The sequence below is a fragment of the Tenrec ecaudatus genome, chromosome 16 (assembly GCF_050624435.1).
Source record: "Tenrec ecaudatus isolate mTenEca1 chromosome 16, mTenEca1.hap1, whole genome shotgun sequence".
Taxonomy (NCBI): domain Eukaryota; kingdom Metazoa; phylum Chordata; class Mammalia; order Afrosoricida; family Tenrecidae; genus Tenrec; species Tenrec ecaudatus.
In genome coordinates this window covers 95,063,090-95,085,990 of record NC_134545.1, presented here as the reverse complement: position 1 = coordinate 95,085,990, position 22,901 = coordinate 95,063,090, and positions in this window count along the sequence as shown.

Genomic DNA, 22,901 nt, shown 5'->3' with positions numbered 1-22,901 from the left:
TTTCCAAGGCTGGCTTCCTCTGCCTGCTGGTAACTACCAGCAACTCCCTCTGCCCAGCATTCCCAAGGCTTCCATCTCAGAGGACAGCTTTGCCATAAAGTCAATCCAGCACCCTTCCCATGCTGTGCCCTTGTCATTACCAAATTTTCAAGAGGACTAATGAATGTTTTTTACTTCCTTTGAATATAAAGATTCTTTAAAAAAAATCAGACCACCCAAGACCTGCCAAGTTAAGGGAAGTGGTCTGGTCTTCGAGCAAATGTGTTTGTTATCCCTCTCCCCCCACCCCAAACAAACACAGTTCTCACTTTCTGATGCCACCAAAAAAGGTAATGATATCTACACAATTCCTATGCCAGCAAGAAACACTGTTTCTTTCCCCAGGAGGCAGAGATGCATTTTCTAACTGAGCCTAGGAGACAAAATGCTAAAACTTGAATTCACTTTCTTTTAAAAAGTTTTTTAAATATCTAGGATCTGTCCCTGAGATCTGTGCAGTCAGCAGTTTCCCCAATAAGCTCATTTATTTTTCATGCTGACTAGAAACAGTTTGATTTTCCCCAGCCCTATCGCTGTCTTGCCAAGAAACTTCCAGAGAAAAGACCCCAATATCGAGGCAAGGACCAGCCCCAGCGAGAAGAAGAGAAAGCCTGGTCACTGTGAACAGAGCTGGAGAAGCTTCCTGGGGACAGAAACAGTAGAGAGCATGTGGTTTTTTTTTTTACTCCTTTCTGCTCTGAAGTTCCCCAGACACAGTGGGTTCCTGAAATAGGTCCAGGGAGGGAGCTTCAGGCATCTGTTAGTAATGCTTCACCAGTGCCTTTTTCACAACTGTATCAGGAAGAACGTAGTTGGTGCAGGATGGACCCAACACATTTTGTTTGTTTGTTTCTTTGTTTTTTGGAGGCAGCAGCAGCAGAAGCTGCCAGCGAGGAGAATGAAAAGGTAGACACACAAAGGTTCCAGACAATTCTTAATCTTCAAAATTATAGAGGTCCTGACACACAAATGATCTTATGATCTGAGTCTTAAGGACAAGAAGGAATCATCCCCAGGTTCCTTGACTCAAGACTCTGATCAGCCACACAAGTGTCCGAGGTAGGGGTGGCTCTCAGGCCTTGAAGAGCTCTGAAAGGAGAGGGATGGAGCCTCTCAGAGGACCAGAATTCATTCCCAAAGCTGGCCTCATCTTTTGATCTGCCCTCCTGACATCAAAGAGTCCAAACGGGTTGAAGAAGTCTGGAAAAGGTTCTCAGATCTAAAATCATGGCAGCTGTCCCTGGACTAAGGCACGGGAGCTGTCCCTGGTGCTACCAAAATGGGTGTTGCAGCCAGGAACGAAGCGTTTCACCTATTGATCTGTCCAGGGCTCCTGTCCAAGCCAGCTCCTGTAACTGCTTATCCTTGCCCTTTGGTTCGCTAGTCCCAATGGATGGATTCCAACCACTGTCATCCTTCTGTCAGCCCATTCTGCATCATCCCTAACCTCACGGAACTGATGGAAGCCCAGCAAACCATTGCTCTAACTCACTGTCTACCAACATGAAATTAAAAATCCACCTTCTAGAATTCTTCCTGACAACCACAGAGGGCTGTTTTAAGTAGAGAAGATTGAAGGGGTTTAAGTAGAAAAACAATGGCAGCAGATTTGGCCTTTAGAAAGATGGCATTGAACTCCGAAGGAAATGCAGGCAGAAATAGGAGACTATTAGAGGCTGTTGCATCAGCACAGACAAACGTATAATAGGCTAGTGAGAAATGGTGACGGGGTCACTGGAGACAAGTGGGTAGTGTCAACACATATTTAAGCATGAGAACAAATTAAATGTGGCCGATGAATGGCATTGATCTGGAAGAGAGAAATGGAAATATCAAAGATAACCGTAGCATTTCTGGTTGAGAAATAGGTCAGATGATGTTCACCAAAACTGGGTTGTGACTGAGTCTGAGTGTCCCAAGTCAGAAGAGATTCAAGCAAAGAATCCCAGTGATCCCAATACTTGATACATTGGAATGCCCATTAAATATTGAACCCACTGCCATCAAGGCAACTCTGACTTATGGGAACCCTATAGGACAGAGTATATATGCCCTTTTGGGTTTCTGAGACTATAGATATTTATCTTTCTTCTTTGGAGAAGCTGGTGGGTTGGAACTGCTGACTCAAAGTCATCATCATGCAAAACCCACTATGACACCAGGACTGCTTATACATTGACACGGGAGTCTTGGTGATAGAGATCAAAGAGACACTGCGACTATCACACAGAGTCTTAAAGAGAATCATATGAAAATAATGTTGTCCAAGATGGCCATGGTTCCACAACCTACGGAGATCAGGTAAGATGAGACTTCCAAAGTGTCTCCACAACTTAATGACAAAGAGCAGCCTTTCAGAGCAAATGGATGGTGAAGCTAGAGCCAGTTTGAGGTGGGTTGAGGAAGTACTGAAGGTGAGGAATTGGGAGTCAATAAATATAGCTCTTTCAGATGTTTGGCAGTGAGTGGGGAAGAAAAATCCAGAGGAGTGAGTTGAGAAGCTATAGAACCATAAGAAAGTGTTTTTGTTGGTGTTAAAATGGGAACAAAATCTTGAGTGTATTTAAATGCTGTCTGCATTAAGCCAATTGGGAGGGAAATGTTAAAGACTGGAAATACCGTTAGAGCAGTGGGGAGGACAGCTGGGCCCCAGGACATGAGCTCTCTTCCCTGAAAAGGTACAGGGACCACAATGGGTACAGATCTGGAGGTATGGAGGTCAACTGAGTGGCTGGAAATGAAGTGAGTTCCTGCCAACTCTGCCTCCAATGTCAGCAAAAACACACTCTCCACCCACCACTGTATCACCCAAAATCGGAAATAGATTTGTTCTATCAGGAAAACTGGAGCACCTTGGTGGGTGTTTGGAGGAAGAAGATTTGGACTCGTGAGAGGAAGAAATTTCTAACAACTGGAGCAACTGAATAGCGGCTGTAGTAAATCGTCTGTCAGAGCCTGTGTTCAAGTAGGGAACAGAATGCCATAGCCCTCCCAGACAAGATAGTTTAGTAAGAAGCTTAAACTAGATGGCGTCCAACATTCCTTTCAACTCCAAATCTATTCTACTGTCGTTGTATCCCTGACTACTCCCCTGAAATCCTGGAGTTGGCTCTTGTTTACCAATAAAGAATGCTGGGGCTTCTTGGATAACCAGTGTTAGAACTGCCATTTGCAAAGACAATCCTCGGGGCAGATTAAAGATAAAAGCATAGCCAGAAAAGAAACAATTCCACATCCTGTCACTTCGCAATTGTAGTGTTTTCTTTGGAGGCCTTGGGAATTAAAGGGGGGCTTCAATAAATGGGTAGAATATTCCATTACTTTTTAATTCCATTTTCCCCCACAAAAATAATAAGCATCACCAGGACAGATTCCTGGGAGAATGAGCAAGCCATTGAAACAACCAAGGACTAGATTCCGGCATGATGGTGGCAGCTCCATCCATCAGCCATTGTTGAGTTACTCAACCTTCGTATGTCGGGACATGTACTCCATACTAACAGAGTTTTCCTGCATCACCAAAAATCTGATTTGGATTGAGGATGTTTGGCACTTAGAGATCGCAAGATCCAGAGGACATGCTCCACACATGCGTCTTCTTTCTTGATGACAGTGGGACCTTCCATTCCTCCTTCTGAGATAGCTCATTGTAAGCCTCACGGGTTGGCAAAAGTTACTAATCCCCTCAATAAACTGAGTCCCAGACACTTATTTACATGTTCCCATCAGGTCATTTGGTGGGAGGTAGAAAGACTATGGCTAGATGAGCCATATCGAGTAAATTCATGATTAATGAATTAATGCAAAGGAAATGACATCTCATTGTCCTTTATCAAATTATATCATTTGAGATTTTCCCAAAGCCCAGACTTTTAGAAGATAGTCTTTCAAAGTTAAAATCATTAGCTAAGAAACACAAGAACTTGTATTTCTGATGATAACATGCTGTAGGTTGTAACAACTGATAAAGAAGCAGGCTCAGGGTCACCTTCACTGAGCTCTAGAGCAAAAGTTGCTAAACGTATTTGGCCTACTGCCCCATTTTTAGAAAAAAATCTCTCAATGCCCCCCTGGCAATTAATTATACTATAGCCGATAATCCAGGATAAAGTGTACATATTGCTTTTGTAGCCCCCTTGAATCATGCCAGCACCCGCCAAGACATAGCATTGACCACTTTGGGAAAAAGGCTCACGTTTCCTAAACTAGGGGTCATGAGCCCATATGGGGGTTGCATCACTGAATGCGGGGACATGACAAACCAGGCAACAGTAAGAACATATTTCTGAATGTGGGACGGCCAAAAATAATTTAAAATCAAATGTGTGATGAATCTGAGATGTTTCTGGCAGCACTTGCACGTGTTGCAAATTTCTTGGATAAAAAGGAGTAATGAGTGAGGAAAGTTTAAGAAGCCCTAAATTACACTGATCTCCACCCAAGTCGTATTGGTAACTGACACTTAGTATCTACTATGAGCCAGGCAGCCTAATTTTGTACATTATCTGTAACCATCAGAAGCAACTCTGCTTGCCAGGTAAGTGTCCTATTTTAGTTGGAGGACGTGATAGGAGCTGACCTAGCTCATAGAGATCATAAACAGCGGTTCAGCATTCAAATTCAGATCGGCTTGATTGACGAGGGCACGTTGCCAACCCTATGCCATTACTTCTTCATGAAAAACCATACTGCATAGTAAACGTCCTGCAAGTAGAGCAATACATTGGAGTCCCCTACACTAACTAGCTCAATCACATAAGAGAGACTCAATAAATGCTCATTAAACTTCCAACGGCATACAGGAACTTGATGCTTTCCAACGATGGATGCTGGGTCTTGTCCCTTACCCAATTTCCAACAAACAACAGTCTTCAAATATGCTCAAGTCTAGAAACCTTTTCACTTCTGATTTCATAAGAAATAAACTCTAGACATTCCAGAACCCTGAGGAGGAGGGCTACAGGCTGTCTGATCTTACACAGAGTTCATACTTCCACAGGGTACAATAACTGTACAAGATATGTAGCTGCTTTGTTTGACGGGCACACACCAAAGACTAGGCCAAAGAAGAAAGAACTGAAGATATTTAGCAACTTCTGAAACCCAAAATTGATCAAGCCTGCAATCAAAATGCTTGGATAATTACTAATGAATGTGCGAGTTAGAAACAAAGAAGAATATTGGTCATTGGTAATAAAAACCATACATGTGATCTCATAATTGAACTCTGGAAGACCAGTGATTGATTCCTTGCAAGTTCACTGCTGCAAGTGACACAGATGTGATGCTGCATGGGAACCTCCCTCGGTGGAGTGCACAGGAGCTATGGAATGAGACCATGGTGAAGCTGCATGCCAGTACTGACTCCAAGACTCCCCCGTGAGCAGTGATCATGCCTTGCAGGAAGAAATGATGGCTTTTATTTATTTATATTTGTGTCTTCCCTACATGACCCCAGTGCTTGAATCATCGCTCAGTAATCCCTCCGCTACAGCTCGCCCCCAAACAAGCTTCCCCTTCTGCAGTACTCAGCGCCCTCTGCCCTGGCGGGTATGGGAAGGGTCCTTTCCATATCAAGTCAAGAGCCAGTCTCATCCCTCTGGCTCTCCGAAGTCCTCTCTAACCAGATTACCTTCCTTCCAGAGAACACAGAATCCTCCAAGGAAGCCCGGATGGATGCTGCTTACCCGGCTCTTCGGCTAATTGCTCCCATCCTCTTCCGATGCATATAAGGCATTATCCCTCCCTAAGTCCTGGAGAGACGTTAGGGGTGACTCATGCAAGAGTGGGGGTGGGGTGACTGGAGAAGAATGGGAGAAAGAAAGGAGAGCTCATGCAAGCGAGTTATGGAGCCACAGAACGAAGCACATTAGCCAATTTAGCCAATTACTCTGCAGAAGCAATTAAATAACCTCACAATGGGAAGAGGAAGTGTAAACAGAGCCCACAACACTACCTTTCAGGCCAAGAGAAAAACAGGCTTTGGCCACTGTGGTGGAAAGTTATTCCTATTATCCTATTCCCTTTTTATCTGAGAATACAACCTCTCCTTCCCATGGGAGCCCATTGCCTGCAGTTGGGGTAAGTCTTAACCTAGGAGAGGCAGAGATTGTACCGTGATTAACCAACTGTCCCTTCCTCCAGTCTCAGCTGTGGGTTCTGGATGGGCATATGACCCCAGCAGAGCTGGATGGAATCTTGTCTGATGAGGCAAACATCAGTCGTGCAAGAAATAAACCCCTCCTTCGGTGGATTACCAGCTTTGAAGATACTGGTTTCTCCAAAGGGAGAAAACCTGCTAAGGTGAGCAGGGCCAAGAGTTGAGGAGACAAGGTTCTGATTCATCATCTGAACGTTTGAAGCCCTGGATTAAGCCATGTCTGAAGCCTGTGTATTCACAATTTACAAAAGAAACCCCTATTTCCCCAAAGTCAATTTGATATGAATTTCTAGGGTGTGTGTGTGTGAGAGAGAGAGAGAGAGACCCAGCTACTACAGCCAGTGAGAGCTGGGGCTAACACCCACTGTTAAAAGGGAGAGAGCTGTAAAGCAGAATCACCCCCAAATGTTATTAAAGCCATGATTGGCAGGGCTTTCAGCCTCTGCACAGTGGAAGCAAACCTACCCAACTCAGCTTAAACCAAGAAAAAGAGAACTGTTAATTCCAGGCTGAGGAAGAAATGCTGGAAATGGATCACCTCAATTTTCCTCTACAATCGAATCTAATGGAAACTTCAAGGAGCACAACCCTAAACCCCCCCCACCCCCCCACCCCCCGCTAGCGAGCCCTGCTCGAGGGCACTCCAGCCCTGAGCTTACAAATCTTCTGAAAGACCCTCACTCAACCCCTCAACCCGAGGTTGGCTTTTCTAAGTATCACCAGGTATGAGAATCCTCACAACTGCCTTCCCAAAATTGGGGGGGGGGGGGTTAGCACAAGCCACTCTCCTGGTGGCCTCCCAACCCTTTAGTCTGCTCTCCTCTCCCAGGCAGAATGCCAAGAAGGCATCTGCAACTCTCCGGAGGGCAGAAAGGTGAGCTATTCATTAGAGAGGAAAGATCTATCCCTTCAAGGTGATTTACAGAGGGATCTAAATCTTCTTGTGCCAAGGTTCTCTGGGCAGACCCGGCCTCAGTACAAAACTGTATCAGCTCATGGAAGTGCTTAGGGTTCTGACCATTAAAAATCCTTGACATTCTCCAGAGAAAGCACAATTGGTCCCCTGGTGCTGCCCCTACCCAGTAGTATTGGGATGCTGATTGTGAGATTTCATGGCAATTACAGCTGCTGAGGTTATGTGGGGAAGGAAGAAATTTTTTAAAAAACCACTTTCCCTCAGAAGGGATCTTTTGAGCTGGGCTTGAGACCTTGCACTTTTTTCCACAACCACAAGCAAGAGTCAGGATAGGACTTCACAATGCAGCCGCCCATTGGAGTCTCCAAGGTAGCTTAAAATAAATATTGATGTCTGAGCCCCACCCAGAACAAATGAATTGGAAATTCCAAAAGAATCATCTCAGACAATGGTTGAGAACCACTGCCCAAAGGAGCCTCATGCTTCCTGTCCTCTCCCTGACACTTCCAAGTTGCTCTAGGTACAAACAGTCCTGAAGAGCCAAAGATGCAATCAAAATCCCCTTTGGCAGTTACTCTCTGCTTCCACTTGGCACACACGTTTCCAAAGGGCATGAAGACAGACCTTACCTGGGGTCGGCCACCTGGAAGCAGGGGAAAGAGAGGACCCAACGCTTATGAAGCTTTGAGATGCTGTGTAGGGTGATGGCTTAGTTGAGCTGCCGAAGTAAGCCCAGCAGAACAATGGTTTACTTGGAGAATGAACACCGGGGATGGTTAAGCAACAGGATGCACATGATTATTCCCACTAAACTGTACATGGGAAGATTACTGGAATGTTATTTGGGAAATGTTAATAGACTGCCAAAGATTGAGGAGCCTGGAAACTGGAAGTCAAAGCATTAGGGAAAAGAACCCAGACTGGGGCCCAGGTGTTCATAGTTTTTCCAGATTCTTCCTCAGCACAGTGACTGGTGAATGGACATCTCAAAACTCTGATTGAGTGGGCAGTGGGCTTTGTGTTCTATCTCTCCACCTCCAGTCATGCCGATTGGATGCAGGTAGGACCAGACTTTCTGTCCAAGGAGCAGACCGGTCTCAGTAATATCTCAGTTGTCTACTCAGTATGGCTGATCTCAACGGTGCTTAAACTGCAAAGAGGATCAAGCGGATATGAGAGAGATCAAAGGGGAGCAAACCTTCCATGAGAAACAGGAATAAGCCACAGATAAAAGAGTCCATTGACCTATCTCCGGGTGAAGTTCAGGCTTTGACCCAGCCCATCAAGAGCTTTGCCATCCTTGCCTTGTGGTCTCCTCAGTGATCTGTATGAGTCTCTGTTTTTCTCAAACAAATAGCCATGTGCCAAGGTCATTGGTGTCAATGTCTCTCAATTGAACCCCCATCTCGTGCCATTCCTGTCCTCCTTTACCTTGGGACAGTGTAGCCCACTAGTAAGATAGTATCTGGCAGTCTCTTAACATTTCTGTACCTCTGTATTCTCATCCATCAAATGGGGTCAGTGAATGTTAAAGAAGTCAATATATCATAGTCTCTAAAACAGTGCCTGGTATATTAGCTCTTAAATAGATTCTATAAAGAAAGTGCATATGTATTTTAACTCCGCGGCAATCTCGCTGTTAACAGCATAAAGTTCTCAGTGACTTGAGTGAGGTCATATGTCAGGATCCTCAGCCTCAAGGGACCTGCCTCCTGGCTAGGGTGATCAGAAGTGCACAGGAAGAAAAAAACAAAAATGATAAATGATCTTAAGAAATAAAATGATAAATGTTCAAGGAGGTTATAGGTGGTCACTGTATTGGAGAAATGAGATCACTGAAACCATGTGACCTGGCCAGGGTAGTCATTGGTGACTTCAGAACATTAAGCTGAACTTGATTTGTCGTGTGTGTGTGTGTGTGTGTATGTGTGTGTGTGTGTGTGTGAGAGAGAGAGAGAACCTAGTGGCACAGTATGCTAAGCCTTGGCTGCTTGGCTGGTGGTTCTAACCCACCAGCTTCTCTTTAGGAGACAGAAAGATTATGTCTGCTTCCATAAAGTCTTACAGCCTCAGAAGTCCTACAGCACAGTTCTGCTCAGTCCCATAGGGTCTCTATGTATCAGAAGACACCAGATGGCAGCGAGTTGTTACATCTTGCCAGGCAAAGCAGCCACTGTGCCTCTCAAATCCGTTTAAAGATATTAAATCCGTTTAAAGATATTACTGATCGCATTTCCACTGAAGGCCCCTCAGATCCTGTTTTTAGATGTGAAGGTTTGGGTTTTACCCATATTTTACCTGCTGCCAGAGGTGGAGGTGACTGAAGATATTCCCATTGCCGTTGGCTCTCTAGGCCTCTCGACTTGAGATCTTGCTCATTCGAGCTTGGGAGCTAACATCCCGGGTTAACATCCGGGTGCAGTCCTCAAACCAGTGAAGGTTCAGAAAGAATTCCCTATTTCTTCTCCCCCCAGTTTGAGAGGCAAGGAGAATTCTGAGATATAGCCCACAAATTTTTCAGAATCACCAGACACTCAGGTTCCTACACAGTCCCAATTCATTGTTGTTGTTGTTGTTGTTAGGTATCTCCAGATCTATTCCAACTCATACCAACATCACATAGAACATAATGAGACATTATCCAGTCCTGTGCCATCTTCACAATTGGTATGTTTGAGCCCATTGCTGCAGCCTCTGTGTCAACCTGTCCCATTGAGAGTCTTTGTATCCTTTTGATGACATTCTGCTTTCCCAATCATGTGATCCTTTCCATGAGACCAGTCCTTCCTGAGCAAATCATCAGAGAAGCTGGATTATATGAAGAAGAATGTGATGACAAGATTGGAGGAAGGCTTTTCAACATCCAATCTATACAACTATTATTCCAATTTATGCCCCAACCATGAACATTAGTGATGCAGACATTTTAAAACTCTACCAATGTCTTCACTTTGAAATTTAACCAACATGCAAATCAAGATACATTGATAATTATTAGTTATTGGAATGTAAATGTTGGAAACAAATGGAGAGGAACAGTAGTTGTAAAACACGGTCTTGGTGATAGAAACAAAGATGGAGATCACATGATAGAATCTTGCAAGACCAATGATTTGTTCATAGCAAATTCATTTTTTGACAACACAAATTACAACTATATACATGGATCTCTCCAAATGGAATACACACAATTCAAATGGACTATCTGTGACCACCAGTTGCTCATATGTTAAGTTCAGGTTAAAGCTGAAGGACTTTAAAATGAGTCTAAGAACGCCAAAATAGGACCTTGAGTCTATCCCACATGAATTTTGAGAACATCTCAAGAACAGATTTGACACATTGAGGAAGTGACAGATGACCCGAGAGACTGTGGGAGGTCAGCAAGAGCACCATTCATGAACAAATCAAAATATACTAAAAAAGACAAGAAAGAAAAGGTCAAAGTGGATGTCAGAAGAGACATTGAAACCTGCCCTTATGCACAGAGTAGCTACAGCAAATGGAAGAAATGATGGAGTAAAAGAACTGACAGGAAATCTTCAAAAGAGAGCTTGAGAAGACAAAGTAATACAGTGAACTATTTGGATAGTGAACTATGCAAAGGCCTAAAGTTAGAACACCAAAACGGAAGAATAACCAGCATACCTTAAACTGAAAGAACTCAAGAAAAAATTCAAGCCTTGGGCTGAAAGAGTCTATGGACAAAATACAAAATGATGCTGGAAGTATCAGAAGAAGATAGAAAGAATACACAGGGTTGGGTTAGGGTTGAGAGGAAACTAAAATAAAGATTAAAAAAAGAAGAAGACTACACAGAGTCATACCAAAAAAAGAATCTAGTCAGCATTCCACCATTTCAAGAGACAGCATGTGAGCGAGAATCCATGGTAAGGAAGGAAGAAGGTCAAGCTGCACTGACTGCATTAGCCAAAAGCATGGCTCCAGGAATTGATGGGAAATACCAATGGAAGTGTTTCAACAAGCTGATGAAGCACTGGAAGCACTCACTAGTCTGTGTGAGGAAATTTGAGAAACAGCCACTTGGCTAACTGCCTGGAAGAGATGTATATTTGTACCCATTCCAAAGAAAAATGACATAATCAAATGATATCATTGAGGGAACATGCAAGTAAAATTTTGCTGAGGGTTATTTAACAATTGCTGTAGCAGTCCATTGATAGGGAGCTGTCAGAGATTCAGGCCAGATTCAGAAGAACAGGTAGCACAAGGAATATCATTGGCCACAGCAGATGAATTTTAGCTCAAAGCAGAGAAGACCAGAAAGATGTTTCCTTGGGTTTTGTTTACTAGGCAGACTCATATGACTGTGTGAATCATAACTCACTGTGGATAGCCTTGAAAAGAATAGGCATTTCAGAACACTTCATGGTGCTCATGCAGAACTTGTACATCAGGAGGCTGTGCGACCAGAACAAGGGAATACTGCATTGTTGAAAATCAGGAAATGTGTGCGACAGGATTATCCTCTGGCCATACTTATTCAGTCTGCATGCTGAGCAAATAATCTTGTGCACAAGAACTCTTTGAAGTGCTGATAGGTGAGGATGTTGCTTTGAGGACGAAGGTGTGCCTGACCCACGCCGTGATATTGTCAATTGGCTCACGGCCGTGAAAGTTGGACACTGAAAAATGAACACCAAAGAAAATTAATGCATTTAAGGTTATGGTGCTGAAGAAGACTATTAAAGGGAAAACAAATCTGTCTGGGAAGAAGTACAGCCGGAGTGCTTCTGAGGGGCAAGAAGGGTGAGACGTTGTCACACATACTTTGGACATGTTATGAGGACATGTCCTGGAGAAGAGAATAAAACAGCGGCGGCCCTCAGTAAGACGGATGGACACAGTGGCTGCAACAATGGGCGCAGACACAGGAACCATCGTGAGGACGGTGCAGATCCAGCAGTGTTTCATATGTTGCACATAGATGGGTCGCTCTGAGGCGGAACCGATTTGACAGCACCTAACAACAAAAACTACCAAGCCACTGACTATCCTGTCCCGACCAAGTTAACAGCATCTTAACTGTCATGGCAAGCCTGGAGGATAGAGTAGGAAAGTTTCTTGAAGTTTCTGAGAGTGCAAGCTTAATATGATTAGATAGGCGTCTCCCAAGGAGCAGCTGGTGGGTTTGAACTGCCCACCTAATGGTTACCATCCCAATGCTTAACACACTGTGACACCAGGAATCCTGAAATCAAGGAAGTGCCAAATAATAGTATGTTCATTGGTTGAGATGTTAAATCTTCCCTATTTTGATTTTTAGAATTGATGCTCTTCTTGTCAAAAAGGGGTTCCATCTGTAGAGGAGGCTGCTAGCAATGAAATGGTTAAGATGACAGCTTCCAGGAAACCAGTCACCCTCTTTCCCCAGCCACTCCTGTCATTGCCAACTGGGTTCATGAACAAAGTGGCCCTGGTGGCAGGGTGGAGATTACACATGAGCTCAGCAACATGCAATTCCCCTCATCCAGGATGACTTGGCGGCTGCCACTGCGAGTGCCAGCAGGAGTGACTGATGCCTAGTCTAAGACATTAGACCATGCTGCACGGGGAACTGACAGTTTATGGAGGATGCTGCCCTATTTATAGCAACCATTTGATGTGGGTCAGTCATTTTAAGCGTGGCTGGGAAGACCTCAAAAGATAAACTAATAGTGGGAAGATGGTCAACCTCAAGGAATGAAGAAACCGGCTGAAGCCCAGACACTGCCATAAGAAACCCACAGAATTGTCATTAATGCAATAGCTACTGAAGTTGGGATCTCATAGGAAATCTGTATCTGAACTTAAATTCCGAGCACTCCGGTTGGAGGATGCCGCAGATGACAGGGAATGCTCAAAATTCATTTGAAGAGTCCCAATGTGGATTGAGCCTCTGCTGACTGCCTTCTAATTGTTACCTGTTGTTGTGTTTCAGTATCCTCAAGCCAACCGGACTATGTACAACAGAACCAAACACCAGCTGCTCCTGCACCATCCTCACCATTGTTCTCACGCTTGGGCTCATTGGTGTGGAAATACGTATTTGCTTTTTGCTGCATCTGGCATCTGGCTGGCTCATCAACCTCTGGTTCTTTGGACATCAGTCAGTGGCCTGCCATATTGTCTGTCAGTCCTGAGAGTCATCAGAGGCTGGCCATCTGACCTGCCAACCTGGGATTCATTTCACTCTGTAGCCACAAGCCTGACTTGCGGGTCTTGGATTCCTGCCACTACAGCCACCAGCCTGTGTTTTTCCTGTCAATTTTAGATTCATTAGCCCTTGTAAGTACACGAGCCAAAAGAAGCCTCTAGCTTACCATCTGACTCATGAACTTGGAACCTGCCTGTACTTGCATTTACTTCTATAACTGTATGAGTCATTTTCTTGACATAAACATCTCTCTCTATATATATATAAAATGTACACACACACACAAGCATCACCAGTTTTGCTTCTCTGGTGAACTCAATCTAACACATATGGGAAGACTTAAACTCCGTCCCCCAAATCCAACTAACAGGGTCTAAGACTTAATGGCCTCTACACCCTGAAATAACCCAAGGCTGTATATAAGCCTGACGTGCTAGTCAAATTTACATATACTTTCATGCGACGCAGCATCTCCACAGCCCTGTGGCCCCATAGAACTATATGCCAATGCAAGATAATCCATGCAAACATGCAGATGGAGTAATTGAAAGACTACATGAAAGTTCAACAAAATCTACATTTACATACTCCTTGAAGACAGGGCGTTGTCCTTGCTTATATTTATGTAGCCAGTGTATAACACATTGTCTTACAATTTCATAGTAGTTTCTCAATAAAGATGTGTTGAATTAAAGAGAGATGAAAAAGAAGCTGACAAGTGGTCTCCTTATGCCAAAAGAGTTAGATGCATATTTATCTTGCGTGTATATCAAGATAGATAGATAGATAGATAGATAGATAGATAGATAGATAGATAGATAGATAGATAGATAGATAATTTTACATGATTGTGAGGGAAAATATTATCTTTTCATTCCATTTTCCACAAACTTTATGAAGTTCCCTAGTTACAGGGTGGTCCCTACCTCTCAGCTTCCTCCAGCGGCACAGTGCTTCACTGCTGCAGAGTTGACTCGGACTCATGAGACCCCGGGGGTGCAGAGTAGACCTCCACAGGGTTTCCGAGACTGTGACCTTTCCAAAGCAGATCACCAGGCCTTGCTTCCAGGGCATCCCTGGGTGGTTTCGAACCACCGACCTTTCAGTTAAGGTGTCTAGTGATTGACCATGCACACCTCCCAGGAACTCCTAAGGAAAACCCAAAGACTGGATCTTTCTACGTTAACTTTTGCACACCCAGCCTGTGGAAATTGGGAACATCAAGAAGGTAAGCAGGTGTTCTGGAGCCCTAGTAAAAGAGAAAGAAATCCTGAAGAGTGCAGAGTATACCAGAGGGGAAAGGAGTTTCCAAGGGTCCTCAAGAAGGTGGGCTAGTATACCATCAACTAGCTTCACCCAGTCACAAGGAGCTGGAAGCAATGGTATCAGAAGCACAACATCGCTAAGTTTGTCCAGGGGTGTGTTAGTGCAGGTAGACTAGCAAAACAAATTCATCGACCAAATGTACATAAGAAAGAGCTTTATATTTTTAAGAGCAATTGAATATTGAGAAAACATCCTAGCCCAGTCCAGATCAAGTCCATAAATCTGATATTAGCCCGTTTGTCTGTTACCAATCTATAAATTCCTCTTCAGACTCATGCAACACATGCAATGACACTAAATGCAGGAAGATCACAGGTCAGGGGGTGGAAAGCCTTGTGGATCCAGTGGCAGTGGAAGCATCTCAGCACTGGCAGTGGTCTCCACGTGGCTCCTTCAGCTCCAGGGCTGTAGCTCCATGTGTCTTGTCAGCAAGCATGGCTCACAGGGAGTGAGCCTGTGTCCGGCCTCCAGTTAGTTATGTATCTCCTTAGCATCTCCAAATGAGGTCATCAAGCTGCAACCTGATTGACAGGCTAAACTCCACCCCTTCACTCTTCATACTCTCAAATTGACAACAGATGATGTAACTACCACAAGCAGAGACCCTCACCAGAGGAAGTTGGCCTGGATTCTCATGGAAGCGCATGCAGCCAACAATCTGTGATGGCAGATGTTCATGGGATGACCCTATGACACCAAGAAGTATATTTTTAATGAGCATCACTTTCCTTTTGTCATGCTGGGTCCCAGGCAGAGGGGCAGTGGCAGTGCCATCTTCTTCAATAATTGCTTAGGCAAGATCATGCTTATTGAGTCAACAAGAGCATCACACTGTCCTTGAAATCGGTGCAAAGATTCTTGATTAAAAAATAACTGAAGTGTTGCTTGGGCATTCCCTGAAGAAGGATTCCTGCCAAGGCGAAATGCTATTCCTTTGGGGAAAGAATTCATAAGATAAGGCTGCAGTTCATACATCATAAAAATAATTTCTGTAGAAGCAAGCTTTTCTATTTAAAATACATAAAATACCCAATGAATAGTCAAGTTGTGAATCAAGTTCTTCACAGAGGGAGAACATAAATGACCCTCAAAATCTGAACATCAGGATTTTGGCCATCCTCCTTGTCAAGGTAGAGTTGGCCTTTATTAGCAAAACCCAATCTCCAGGCTTGCCCAAACCCACCAGGTGCACACCCATGAATCATTGATGCCAACTGCAGACACCGTCTGCTGTGAAACATGGTGTATTTCTTCTCCAATGCTCTCTGGGGATTTCTCTGCCCTATCATTCATTCTCTCACCCTCTATCAGTAGATCCTTCTCTTCCTTGGTTCCTCAGAAAGAGAAGCCCTTCTCATGAGAGAAAGGGACTCTGAATCTGAAGGAACACAGATTATGTGCTATTAAATCGGACTGTTCTCCTTAAGCCACGCAAGAGCACAATGAAAGAGCCAAGCTTTGAATAAAGTTCTTCATAGAGAAAGTAGGCAAACGCTGACTCTCAAACTTGGAAAGCTGCGATTCAGGGAATCCTGCTGTTCCAGGAAGAGTAGTCCCAAAGTATGCAATCTCCAGCTCTGATTCACCTGACATGAAAATGTGCCAGGAAGCCTCACTGAGGTTTTGCACTGCCACCATCCGCTACCCAGGGCTGGACGGGGGGAGTCGAATGACAGTGTCGGGGGGTTGTGTTGGTCATCTTCTGTTCACCTACCCAGGCTCTCGTGCACCCTTCTTTGGCATGAGCAGTGACCCTGCCAGGGCCTCTGCTGCCTGGCATCCCATGGGCTCGTCCACCAGGGCCACTGCCAGGAGCACAGAGGGAAGGAGGAAGGGTGGGCTCCCTCTCCCCTACTCCCTCCTGGGCCACGTTGTTAGCAAGGACTGCTTCTCTTCACACTGCTGCTCCTGCCCAGTGGCCTCCATTCTCTGCCTCTCACTGCATCCATTGACAGCACATTCTCCTCTGACTCTTCAAACCTGGGGATGGTGACGGTTTCTTGCTTTTGTTCATCTCTGGATGCCTAAGCACCCCCGTTGATGGCAGGCCAGCTTCTCCACAGGATCCTCACAGTGTGATGTCCATATTGGGACCTTCCTGGACCCCTGTGGTAGTTACATAATTTCATGGCAACTTGAAGATATATAAAAGTGTAGGAGTGATATCCTACCTGTCCATCTGGTAACAGCCTGATGGTGCCTCCTTGTGGGCGTGGCTTTCTCAGAAGGAGGGTCCCGGGAACCCTCTCTTCTCTCTCTGCCTTCACCTTCCTGTTGGCTGAACCCAATTGCTGTCAGAGCCACACCATTGGATCCACAGGACTTTGCACCCACCGGTCTGTGATCTTCCTATATTCTGGATCATTTCATGTAGCTGTGTAGCTGTGTGAGTGTGAAGAGCGATTTATGGACTAATATCAGATGTACTGACTTGAGTCAGACGGGGCTGGGATGTTTTCTTGATATATTACTTCTTGATATAAAGCTCTTACTTACATGTATATGAGTGTCACTGGTTTTGTTTCTCTAATTAACCCCGCCTAACACAATACCTAAGCTCCAGGCATGGGTGGCATTCAGCATACTTAGCATATTCATTAAGGTTTAAACCTCAACCAATCAGAGCAGATGCAGTCATCCAAGTTTCCTCTAGGCATCTGATATGCAGGCTTGCCTCTTTGTTTGCTGAATTGTGATGTGATTCAGGGAGGTGTCTTTGTTATCTAGTGCTGCTATGACAGAAATACTATGAGGAGGTGACTTTGTAGGTAACCATAGGAATTTATTTTCTCACAGTTTAGGAATCTAGAAGTCTACAATTGGGGTGCTGGCTGTAGGGGAAGTCTTGCTCTCGAAATCAGATCTGGCAGAAATTCCTTGTCAACAATCTTCCCCTTGGTCTAGGAGTTTCTCGTCACAGGGACCCTGGGTCCAAAGAAGGCACTCTGCTCCCAGGTCATCTCTCTTGGTGGTATGAGGCCCCACTCTTTGTTCTCTTCTCTGTCATTTTATTTGTTGTAAGACGCCAAGCACACTGTGGGGAGACACCCCTTACATCAGATCAGGGTTGGGCCCTGACTAAGGATTGTGCCCCACCCTACCCCTTCTTACACAGCCCTGAGATCACATCACAGAGATCACATCATGGAGGATGATTACATCATTACATCGCTGCGGGAGAGTCATGGCCCAGCCACATTTAAACAGAGTTTAGGGGACACAAATCAACATGTGACAGGGAGTCAGAAAGGAAGGAATGTGGCACTTGGGACTTTCAGACTGTGGCTATTGCCATATAGTGTTTCACTATTTTAACAACCAGTACCAGCACGCTAATCATCCCTGCTTCCAAGTGACCAGGTGAACCCAAAACAGAACCACACATAGCCATGCTCCTACTGGTCACCTCACCATTTGGCAGTAAGCCCACCCTATTGGCTGAGGTCCTGAGGTTCTTCATGACTTTTGGCCCTACGTGAGGTCCCTCACTAATGCTTCAGTCCCCCCACTCCCCTTCCCAGCCGCCAAGAAAGGGTACCAGAAACCGCTGCAAAGTCAAGAAGCCACTTCTCCCCACCGTTTTGGACAAGGGCCCTGCAGACGGATTGGGAGGACTGTCCACAGTGGAGGCCATACGTGCTCTCACCCAGGAAACAAGCTCCTCAAGCAAAATCAGCACCATATGTCAGCCTCCTGGGCTCCCTACACATAGACCTGGGCCAGGGATCCAGTGAGCATCGAGGAAAGCCAGGTAGGCCAGTCACTAGGGTGGGTGCTGGGGCCCCATCCCAGAGGATGCAGGGCTCAAGTTACTCTGCAAACCTGGTTCCCACCTGAGGTAAGGAGGCAGGCCCTTCTGCCCTACTCTCAAGTCACAGTCTTACCTGTGGCAGCTGGCAGGGGAAACCACCTCTCTGGACAAGGTAGCAGCTGTGGGTTCTCTGGACCTACTGTCATAGCCATAGGGGTGTGGTTGTGGGCGTAGTCGGAGCATGGCTATGGGCGTGGTGCACTAGTTGAGGGTGTGGTTCTGGGAGCTTGGTTCACCGCTTGAGGGTGTGGTCTTGGGAGCCGTGGTGTTGAGCAGCACCCGGGCCATGGCGTTAGAGCAGAAACACCAACTGGGGATGTGGCACAACTGCCTGGCATTGGAGTTTCTGGGCAGGGGCACCCCCGTTATGCACAAGTCACCCTTCCTGTTTCTGAAGCACCTTATGGAGGCCTTTATGTAAAGTATCTCACTTGTCCTATTCACCTGTGAATCGGGCAGCACAAGTCCTATAGGACATCACCTCACTGAAGAGTCACAAGGAAGGAATGAGTCAACTGGAGCAGTTTAGCACCGATGAAACACACAATATTCCTCTGGTTCCTTAAGGCTTCTTAACCCCCCACTATCATGACCCCAGCCCTGCCTCTCAGTTAAGGTTAGACCAGAACATGTTCTCTGGTACAGATAATAGCTCATGACACATGGAATCCAGGTCAGATAAATCCCTCAGAAATAGAAATGGGAGTAGAGATACCAGGAGGGTAGGGTGAGAGTAGGGACAGGAGGGGAAGAAGGGGGAACTGATTGCAAAAATTGACGAATAACACCCCCCTCACACCCAGGGGGATGAAAAAAAGACACATCGGTAAAGGGAAACAGCAGTCGGCATAAGACATGAAAACAATAATAATTTATCAAGGGGCCACGGGGGGGGCACAAAGAAGGGGAAAGAGAAGAGCTGATGCCAAGGGTTCAAATAGAAAGTAAATGTTTAGAAAATGATGGCAACATCTGTACAAACATGCTTAAAACCGGCCATCTAGCTGAGAAGCAACACAGCCCACATGGAAGAAGCACACCAACATGTGTGATCATGAGGTGTCGATGGGATCAGGTATCAGGCATTAAAGACCCAGAATAAAAAATCATGTCAATGTGGAGTGGAAGCCCAAAGACAATCTTTAGGCAATTGACATCCCCTTACAGAAGGGCCGTAGGGAGAAAATGGGCCAGTCAGGGTACAATATAGCACCAATGCTTCCTCACCCCACTATCATGACCCTAATTCTACCTTACAAATCTGGCTAGACCAGAGCATGTATACTGGTACAAGTAAGAGCCAGAACCACAGGGAATCCAGCACAGATAAACTCCTTGGGACCAATATCGAGAGGAACCATACCAGGAGGGGAAGGTGAAGAGGGGGAGTAAAAGGGGAACCAATTGCAGTGACCTACCTAACCCCCTCCCAGGGGACAGACAACAGATAAAGGGGTAAAGGGAGATACTGGACAATGCAAGACATGAGAAATAATAATAATTTATAAATTATCAAGGGTTCATGAAGGAGGGAGGGAGGGGGAGGGGGAAAATAAGGAGCTGATACCAAGAAAATGTTTTGAAAATGATTATGGCAACAAATGTACAAATGTGCTTGACACAATGCATGGATGGATGGATTGTGATAAGAGTTGTACAAGCCGCCAATAAAATGATTTATACAAAAATATGCTTGAAATAGGTGATGTATGGAATATTATAAGAGCTGTAAGAGGCCCCAATAAAATGATTTTTTAAGAGGCTTTACTAGAATAATGTATTCGATATATGTTGATGGTTAAACTAAAAGAACCTCACGTTAAAGGATTCTTACTAGGAGGGCAGCCAACGGATGCATGTTTCCATTCATGATTAAAAGCATGTCCCCTGGCTGTTCTCCATCACAGTCACAGGCTTACCAGGAAATGGAGACCACGCTGTGGGAACTTTGGCCTCTTATTTGCGCTTTCCTACGTGTCTTTGTGGGCATTGTTCCACACAGGTGGGGCCTCCAGAGAGCTTTGGCAGAGACCGGATGACTTTCACGGCTCCCAAGTTTGCCCTAGAGCCCAAGACCCTTGGTTCTCTGTCTTGTGGTCTTTCTTGCCCTGGTCAACCTTACAGGCACTCAATAAATAAACGGGGCTGAGCCCTGGTGTGGGCCAAGCCTGTGCGAATAGCCAGGTGAAGACACAATGATGACCAAGGCTCAGATCCTGCTCATAGAGGGGTTCATGTCCGCTGGAAAAACTGATGCGCAAATCACCTGAAGGCCCGGGGGAAAGATGAGCAGAAGGCGTGTGTCCTGGGTGTTCTTGGAGCACAGGAGTCTTCCTGGGACGCTGTATGGAGAGGCAGGCTGAGCTGGCGCCGGAAGGGTCTTTGGATAAGCAGAACCCTGGCACAGCCTCGTGGGAAGAGGCAGACCAGGTACGGCATGCCCAGGAAGCTCATGGTGGCAGAAGGGGCATGCTGGTGGCAAGTGGGGCAGGTGGGCAGGGGCGAAGGGATGGAGGGCCCTGGAAACGGCTGTGTGCAGCAAGGATGTCTGGGGCGGGGCTTCAGAACCCTCGAAGCATTTCCAGGCTTGTGCAATGGCGGCCCCACCAGGAAGTCTGGTATCTGGTGACTTTCAGCAACTTGTCCCCAAACAGGGAGGAAAACAGCCGCTCTTACCCACTGCCATCAAGTGATTTCCCACTCATTGGGACCAATAGGACGGGGAAGAACTCCCTCTATGGATCTCTGAGTGCAGCACTTTTAGGGAGCAAAAAGCTTTCTCTTCCTCCCATGGTGGTTTCGAACTGCTGACCTTGCAATGGACAGCTCAACACATCACCACTACCCCAGCAAGGGTCCCTGGCACATCATCAAACACTAACAATATATCCTGTAGCAACTGCCAGCTATGGAGGGCTCGGTGTGCCGAGCCCCAGAATGTGCCTGCCTCCGAGTTTTATGGTGACATCTCTGATTATCTCACCCTCTGAGATGAGGGTGTGAATGTGCATTCAATTCAAGCAGCACCGACCATTCCAGCCAGTCGGCACTCTTTTGTAGGACATGGCTGGGAGCCTCTAGGATGAAGTCAGCCCTCTGGGCTCTGCAATCCTTCTGGGAAGCCACCTCCATCCACCCAGACAGGAGTGTCCGAGGTTTCCTGAGCCCCGTGTCCGGCCTCCCCCGGGAGACCATGGGTGCAGCCCATGCTACACCGAGAGCTTCACTGCACAGGCTGAGGGTGTTGAGTAAACAAAGATTGATGGAGGCAGCTCCCCGCTCCAGCCCCCAGCACAGCGGCGAGGTACAAGTTGTGCACGCGTGCCCTTCCTGACGGCTTCTCTGTCTGCTGTCTCCCCTGGAGGGAGAGCAATCGATTCCCTGGCATCTTACCTTCCCTGGGATCAATTTCTCCTGGCATTTGTCAGACTCCAGCGCCTCCTCTGCTGCCCTGCAAGGGGCAGGCTCTTTCATGGAAACTTTGAACACCGCCCATGTGAAGGGAGAGGGCTTTCTTCCCTGTACTTGCCTCTACTTCATGGAGGGAAATCAAGATCAGGGTGATCGGAGAGAAGGGGAGTAAACGACAGGCAAGCAAAGTCTTTGAGTGAATCACAGAAGGCGGCCTGGTGAAGGGTGGGGGTTAGCAGGCCCCTACGTGGCACCTCACCACATGAGAAGCTGTGACATTCTACCCTTACTTCTAACAAAGCCTAAAATCCCAGGGTAGGGCCCATACCTATAGCTCTGCTGTCGTTCAGTTTTATCTGCAAAAGCACCCTTTCCCCTTGCAGTATCCAAATAAGAGGTGAAACTTGAAACTCTTCCGTGGTCTCGATATCAGAAATAAGCTAGCACGTGCTCTGAACCGCGGCCTGGGCTGTGGGGCAGGTGAGATGCCAGGCACATGGAAGGATCAGAAGAAAAGGAGGATCAACCAGCCCCAACAGAACACCGAATGCGTGACAGGTGCCATCCAGTTTCACAGAAATCCTTGCCAGGGCAGGGCTTATCCCAGTGGGCAGACTCAACTTGTTTGGTGAACTTGGTTGGTCAATGTCATACCTAGGACAGAGAAAGCCTGGACTGATCCCTGCGCAGGTCATTGTGAGTCAGAATTAACTCTAACTCCTAACTCCGTTAGGACATACGACCGGAAATTTAAAAAGCCCTTGGTCATCAAGTCAATTCGGACTGATAGCGATTCCATGTCGGGTTCTGCTGCTGTAAATCGTAATGAGAACAGATACATCATCTTTCTCCCATGGAGGAGCTGGTGGGTTTGAACTGTAGTCCAATGGTTACCTGCCAGCACCACCAGGCTGCTCCAGCCCACCCATCTTCAATTCCTACCTCGGTTCCATTCCACACCATTGGTACCTTGAGCTTTCGAGTGTGGACACCCAAGGCCACATGTGCAGAATGTTCAGACCTACTTCAAGCAGCTTCTCGTGCCCCTAGTGTTGTACAACCAGCAGTACAATCTGACCTT